The sequence below is a fragment of the Haliotis asinina genome, chromosome 8, assembly GCF_037392515.1.
Source record: "Haliotis asinina isolate JCU_RB_2024 chromosome 8, JCU_Hal_asi_v2, whole genome shotgun sequence".
Classification (NCBI taxonomy): domain Eukaryota; kingdom Metazoa; phylum Mollusca; class Gastropoda; order Lepetellida; family Haliotidae; genus Haliotis; species Haliotis asinina.
In genome coordinates, this window is record NC_090287.1 from 2,687,792 (window position 1) to 2,696,253 (window position 8,462).

Consider the following 8,462-nt stretch of genomic DNA (forward strand, 5'->3'; position numbering starts at 1 on the left):
TGTATGAGAAGTGCGCCGCAATAACGAAAGGACGGGGTTTATTACAGTGATAAAAGCCCATTTCAGACGAGCGAGTCGCCACAGGGCATTCCAACATTTGTAATCCTTGATTTGGCTGACATCAGAACACGAGTCTGCAGGCCCACAGGTAAACCATACATCAGACTGTGTGTTCTGAAAAGGATCTTTTTTGACGTGCAAGTCTTGCTACAAGTATGTAAATGTTAGGAACTTGTGCTGCTTCGAGGCTTTTACAACAGAATGGACCTAGATTAACGTCCGTGGCCAGACCAGACCAAGGTGAACCAGGTATTTAATATGACAATATTTTTTCATCGAAAGATGAATCAATTAAAACTTCAAACACATTATGTAGACACAAACTATGGACAGATATAGTATGCGAGGCAACCATGCATCGGTGTAGAAACATGAATATACACGTCACATAATTATCTATATGATATAAGCACTGGGTAAAACTGAGTAGGGCTTTATGTCACACCGGCATTATGTCAGTCATAGAGTGACGAGATCAAGTTTGCATTTATTACCGTTCATGTTCCAAAGTATTGTTTCAAAAACATATATTTTCATTTCACTACCATTTTAAAGACAGAAAATTTCATAGCACCAAATATAAAAGCAAGCAATTTGTTATTCTCTTTACAACACTACAGTTTGTGATAGAGGCCAACTTTCCTCGGGTAATTTACGATCAGATGCCCGCTTACTCGGGAAAACAGATCTTTCAGATTTCTCGCATCACAATGGGAGTTCCTTGCAGTCGAAAAGTCGACATAGTCAAGCAAATACCGGAATTGTCGCACACTGTTAACATGTCAAGTTGGTATCATGGCAATTGTACATCTTCAATACTGAACAGAGAGACCACAAAATAACTTTGATATCGCTGTTTCCTTAAAGCGACGTGGTAGGATGCACAGCGTGTGGTAGGATGCACAGCGTGTGGTAGGGAACAGTTCACTTGTCACACAACTATTTCAGTGATTTCATATTTTCTCCCAGTGTTGCCACAACCAGGTACCCTAACACCCCTATTACACCCCTATACCACCCTATAACAGAAGATGTGTATAAAAGAAAAAGACAGTTTAGGTAAATTGCCTACCGAAATGTATAACATATGCTATATTTGGGAGTACACTTACATAACAAAGAACACATTCTAGATTTGGATTGAGTCCAGGATTCGAACCTACACCCTCAGACTGAGGCACCTAATCGCCAGCACAAATAGTCAGCCACCTAACTCGCTCGACCACTGTGGCGTAAAAATGTTATCGCCTGCTTCTGTTTATTATTCATTCAATTATTATTTCTAAATGTGAACAAATAGACATATTTCACATAAAACGAGTTCTCAAATAGAAGCAAACGTAGATTCTGTTTGGAACTATCATTTGAAACCATGACTGTATATGTGTGTGTGTGTGTGTGTGTGTGTGTGTGTGTGTGTGTGTATGTGTGTGTGTGTGAGAGAGAGAGAGAGAGAGAGTTTCTGCGTTTCTTCCTAGTATTTTAATACCCGAAGCCACACAACATTCACATGTACTCACTCGCTTCAACAATAGGAGTGCCGATCCTTATTTTTTGGGTCGGAAAGATGATTTGAAATTATGTCGAAAACCCTTCCCACATGAATAATAGAATATGAAGTTGGTCGAACAGTTGATAACGATCAAAAGTACAGTGACGTCAGCAAGGGCAAAGATGTGCAGACTTACTGCAGAGACAACATGGGTGAGCACGGACATGACTGTAATAGCCAGGACCAACATGGTCAACTGGACTCTCCCTCTGTCAGATAACTGGGGATTTCCACTATTCATTCTTCGTCTTGAGATCACCAGAATTATGTTACACGTTACCAGTATTATCTAAGGAATTACACATCGAAACACCAACATCACAGGTCCAATGTACACAGCAAAGCCTTCTTCTCCGAGAGGGGAAGTAGCTCGATTTGCATAGAACAGATGCATGTTTAATTCCTTATTCCAATACGGCCGTGGCTTAAGCGCAAGCCACAGCGGAACATTGAATGCGACACTGAACAGAGCGATGCACCCAAGTATCGTGTTGATGACAGACGCACGCATGAGGGATTCAGACTTGAATGGTAGAGCTATCGCTATGCATCGATGGATCGCTATGAGTACTGTGAGGTAAATTTCAAATGCGTAGACGATCATTGTCAGTAGGTATGCAAAGGGGTGAAAAATAGCGTGTATTGTGTTGTTGAGGTCAAGTGATATTACTCCTAAGAAGAGAAGAATAAGCAGGACGATATCGACGAGTGACAGATACTTCAGAAGCCGGATATTGCCGTTTGTCTTCTGCATACGATGTAGAACAGCTGCTCCAAGAATATTCCCAAACACACCAACAGTGCCTGTAACTGTCGACACCCACGAAATGATTTCAGGTCTGAGATTTACGTCTTGGTTGGTGATGTTCTTGATATCTGTCAATGTAATGTTTGCTGTGGTTGCCCCGGGGGTGTCAGTAACATCACTCTTTGTGACATTTGGTAATACGTCATAAGCATTCATGACGAAAGAGACAGACACTACATCCGGCCTGTCAACCATGACTGATACACAGATGATTCAACGAGATCCTCTGCGCTGTATGAATATTCACTTTTCACCAAAACATTCCATTACATGCCACATTAGAACGCCACGGTGTGGAAAGTCTGCAGGTGAAAATAACTACTAGTTAAACATTTAACTCAGAGCACCAGGTATTCTGTTCATACTCCAGTGATACACAGACACATGCACAGCTTCACCCCAGACACAGACACAGACACAGACACAGACACAGACACAGACACGAGGCACTGTGAATACACATAACGTTTTGTGCCAAAGTCTGCAACTGTAAGGACCTAGTTTGTCAAGAAGTCACATCTGTTCGCACCAGCGGAGTGGTCGCCACTGAGAGGATCGGATGAATATATAGTCGGCATTATTAATGAAGATAATTGCTTCTAAATGCTGATATTTCACATTGATCAATACTGCCACGTGTTGCAAATCTGTAGTTCAGGATGGACGGGCTTCATCACTTTGTAGGAGAGGTATTCACCAAGGGTATGCAGAAACATTTTTACTGAATTTGGCATTTCCAGTTCCCGTTAAAAGCAGTAACATCGAGCTGCCCCGGCATCACTGTTCCTTCCATTAATATTTGTTGATTCGGTTGTCCATTTGTTATAAATAACCAGACATGTACCGTAAATCCCGTAAAATTCAGTACTAGGCATTTAACTTGTAATTATATATCGTGCATTGTCGTTTTACTGCATGTGTTGCTCATAACCAACAACACAGTCATGCTCTCGAATTCACACTTCCATCATATTCACTGGTATAATCTACTTTCTACTATCTACTCCTATATTTCATTTTCCATTTGTGTATTACGGGGTCGGTGTTTACTACTATCTATTGCTATCTTGACTTCTATATTTCATTTTCGAATCGTGTATTACGTGGATGGTGTTCATTTAAGTTGCCAACCCAGTCCGTGTACACATCTCTGAACTGATACACATGAAACACTTACCCAAACAAATTATCAAAAATGATAATTCAACCTATAAATTTGAAAAAAAAAACGATGAAGAAAAAGCCCGCGAAGTCGAAGTTCAAACGATTCACTAAACTGAGCAGTAGTTTAATCTTATTTGTGTACAAGAACAAGTAAATAATCTACTCGTTACATAAAGATAAAAAAAATCGTTGATTGTGGTAAGCAGTCTGTCACAGAGAAAGCTCAATGTCTGGTTTATTGACACCTATATGTCTACCTGCCTGTCTGCTAAAGACAATACAAAATACACAGCTTCAATCACTGACAACATGCAATTTGAATTAACACCTATCAGGCTATACGCCATAAACAAAATAAATTGATTCATGACTCGTGCACCCGAGTCCTGTCTCTGCCACATCATGTATTTAGGCAGGTGTGATACTTGTACACATGACGTGTTTTTATGCATGTGGGATGCAAACAAACTACATCCGTTTTTCTCAGATGACTGGATCTGACGGAAACTGGTGCAAACTCTTGTCAGTTTCAAGTCCTGCATTGTACTTGGACGAATGACAGATGATTCCAGCCACGCAGTAGTTTACCATCTCTACTGACATGATTTTTGATTGGATCGAGCGCAAATTCAGAGAACATGTATTTTCTAAACCCAACATCTCTATATACATTCTTCATGGATAACGACTTCTTTTAGTGTATACGATTTTGTTTGACAACAGTATATGAATCCATGCTGAAACGACGCATCAAGTACACAAAAAGAAGTTGTTATCCGTAAAGAATCTTACTTTCTTGTGACTGGCTATACTTCTAAAATGCCCATCAAACAGATCATATTTCTGTACACACAGCGAACCCTCAGCATATCGGCAAATGAAACAGCCAGTCGGAAGCCGTCGTTACACTTGAGTGCATATCCACCCGTTATGACTGGGTTCGGTCTCCCGAGGGCTTCGTTTCGGGGGAAGTAAGCCAAAGTACAAAATATTGCACTTTTGAATCGCAATTGTGCGCTTATAATTTTGTTTATTTGTCTTTTTAAAGCAGCAATGTATATTATATCATCTAGTTATAGTAAATTCATTGACAAGATGTAATAAATGGATATTTCATAATTCATACCCTATAATACGTAGGTAGATTAATGGCTATATAATATGTTACATCATGTTATTATTGAATAAACAGGGACTTTACTTTGGTTTGGTTATATCATAAGAATGAAGATTTTTATGGATATCAACTTCTTTATGTGAGAACACAACGTTTCGGAGTTAATGCTTACTCCTTCATCAGGTGATTGAGAAAGGGGATACAGAGGTGTATTTATATGTACAGGTAAAACAATAACAAAGTAACAAGTGGAATGAGTTAACGAAAGCTGGAAGCCAGTATGAACAAGCACTGATAGGAAGCCGATAGTTATGATAACAATGATGGAAGCCAATGGTAATGCATTACAGTTGATTGGATATGTTTACATAACACAGATACGGGGTAAGGACGATGTACATGATTGGGGATAAGGATGGAAGCCAATGGTGATACATTACGCATGATAGGATGATGTACATAGCACACGATAGGGGGTGAGCATGTTTACATGAGGGTTGATGATGTACAAACACAAGTAGGTAAGGATGTACTCGGGTAGACTGGCTATACATGAATTACATAGATAGAATGTACACAGATAGATGAGATTAATTTATCAATAAGTCCCAGGCACTTGGTAGGTACACTCCTTGGTCGCGGTTGATGGCTGGTTTCTGTCTCCGGATCTCGATGGCCTCTTGCAGTTTCCTTTGGCGCCAGTTGTTGTTGTTGGTAGATAGTATCCTAGTGTCCTCCCATCGAATTGAGTGTCCAGGGTTCTTGAGAATGTGTTCAGAGATGGCCGATTTCTGGTCGAGTTTGCTGACTGAGGTCTGATGTTCCTTCATTCTGGTGTTGATTGGTCTCAGCGTTTCTCCAATGTATTGGTCTTGATGAGGCGTGATATTTGATGACTGATGGGGCCAAGGTAGGGTATGGTTACTCTGATGGGTGATGGAGAAGGTTTGGGGCGGGGTTCTCGGTCCTTGAGGGTCTTGTTGATGGTGGCTGTGACGAGCTGGGGAGGGTAACCGTTGAGTGTGGTGAATGTCTTTCTGAGGTGGTCCAGTTCATTGTTTAGGGCATCGGGGTGGCAGAGGGCTTTGGCACGTCTGGTAAGGGTGGCGATGATAGCTTGCTTGATCTGAGGATGGTGGCAGGAGTTGTAGTGGATGTACTGGTCGGTGTGCGTCGGTTTGCGGTATACTGAGGTTCTAAGTCCATCGTCTGTGGTGTGGAGGGATACATCGAGGAAGGGCAGGTGTTGGTTGGTCTCAGTCTCCATGGTGAACTTGATTCTTGGATGTTGGTCGTTGAGGTGGTTGAGGAGCTCATTGGGGTCGTTGTCATTGGCGATGGTGGTGAAGGTGTCGTCGACTTTGCGGTACCAACAGAAGGGCTGGAACGGAGCTGTGGAGAGGGCTGCTTCCTCGAAGGAGGTCATGAAGATTTCTGTAATGAGAGGAGAAAGAGGTGAATGGGGAGACCGTGGACACTCAATTCGATGGGAGGACACTAGGATACTATCTACCAACAACAACAACTGGCGCCAAAGGAAACTGCAAGAGGCCATCGAGATCCGGAGACAGAAACCAGCCATCAACCGCGACCAAGGAGTGTACCTACCAAGTGCCTGGGACTTATTGATAAATTAATCTCATCTATCTGTGTACATTCTATCTATGTAATTCATGTATAGCCAGTCTACCCGAGTACATCCTTACCTACTTGTGTTTGTACATCATCAACCCTCATGTAAACATGCTCACCCCCTATCGTGTGCTATGTACATCATCCTATCATGCGTAATGTATCACCATTGGCTTCCATCCTTATCCCCAATCATGTACATCGTCCTTACCCCGTATCTGTGTTATGTAAACATATCCAATCAACTGTAATGCATTACCACTGGCTTCCATCATTGTTATCATAACTATCGGCTTCCTATCAGTGCTTGTTCATACTGGCTTCCAGCTTTCGTTAACTCATTCCACTTGTTACTTTGTTATTGTTTTACCTGTACATATAAATACACCTCTGTATCCCCTTTCTCAATCACCTGATGAAGGAGTAAGCATTAACTCCGAAACGTTGTGTTCTCACATAAAGAAGTTGATATCCATAAAAATCTTCATTCTTATGTATTTTCACTTCTAAATGACATTCAAAGAATTGGTTATATCAGTTGAACACATAGTCCAATTATATCAACTGAACGCAGTGCAGTTATATCAACTGAACACATAGTACAATTACATCAGCTGAACACATACGGCAGTTATATCAGCTACACGCAGATTACAGTTACACCAAGTAAAACCATGAATCAATTATATCAGCTGAACTCATAGTACAGTTATATCAGCTGAACACACGGTTTGGTTTTAACAGCCGAACTGATACTACAGTTATAGCAGCTAAGCACATAGTGCCATTATATCAAATAAAAGCATGGTATAGTGATATCAGGGCAGTACATAGTACCGTTGTATCAACTGATTACGTGAATCAGTTGTATCCGATGAACATACGAAGCAAGTATATCATTTGACCACATAGTACAGTAGTATCAGTTGAACTCATGACTTGGTTATATCAGCTGAACACATAATACAGTTATATTACCTGAACACATAGCACAGTTGTCTCAACTGAGCACATGGTTTGGTCATATCAGCTGAATACATAGCACAGTTATCTCAGTTGAACACATGGTGCAGGTATCTCAGCTGAACACATAGTGCAGGTATCAGCTTCACACATAGTACATTTATCTGAGCTGAATACACCGTACAGTTATATCATCCGAACACATCGTACAGTTATGTTACCTGAACACATGGTACAATTATATCAACTAAAATAAAGTACAGCAGGTATACATTGCCGGCACAAACCGGCTCTCCAACAGATATCGGTAAAATATCAAAAGTTACGAAAGGTCATCAGGTTTAACTACAGGAAATAATGGACACCATATTTAATAGAATTTATCAAAACCAAAATTTCTTTTGGAAAATAAAGTTTTTAACCTAGAATGTATCTTTTAAAAACAAAAATCTTTTTTTAAAACTAGAATGTATCTTTTAAGAAACTTTCCAATTTTGGTTATTAGTGCAAAGTCAAAACCGAACAAGGAAATTTGTGCAGAGAGTGCAGTAGCTGTATAGTTTGGTAATTCCCATCTTGAAGGTGATTCACACTACCAGTGTACATGGCATAAGTTCTGATACACATCATTGAACACATTACATTGTCAACTAATTTCCTTTTCACTATTTTCTTAGCATAAATACTTCCATGTAGGAACTTTATTGGATGTCTAGAAGTTCAATGTCTCTTTAATCCTTTCTTAATATTTTTCTATAGTTAATAAAAGTCTTATGCCATTCAAAATCAGTATCATCAAATCGGTTCTCCATTTATGACATATACATGTATATGGTTTGGACATACATATGGGATTTCTTTACTCCAACAACAACCTTTTGTTGGAGTGAGAAAATCCCTGTGATGAGTATTATTTGTCAGACCATTGCCACGTAAAATTGTATGTATCATTCTCAGGTATTTTGTCCAAGATTCAGGTAACATGTTTGCGACATCCAAATGTGTACCCCTTACATCATATGTATTTTTCAAATCTCCTGAAGATAACAAAACTATCTTCCAGTAAATGTGATTTGCGTGTTTAAAGTTATGATTGCGCCATATGGCTTGAGCTAAGATTTCATTAAAGTTATTTGCTTCTATGGTTTTCTTGCTACAGTATAGGC

The 8,462-nt window shown here is 40.0% G+C and overlaps 1 pseudogene; it reads right to left on the reverse strand.

Moving 5' to 3' along the window:
* Positions 1-1,607: 1,607 nt before the first annotated feature.
* On the reverse strand, positions 1,608-2,576 carry LOC137294309 (FMRFamide receptor-like; annotated as a pseudogene).
* Between the last annotated feature and the right edge of the window lie 5,886 nt (positions 2,577-8,462).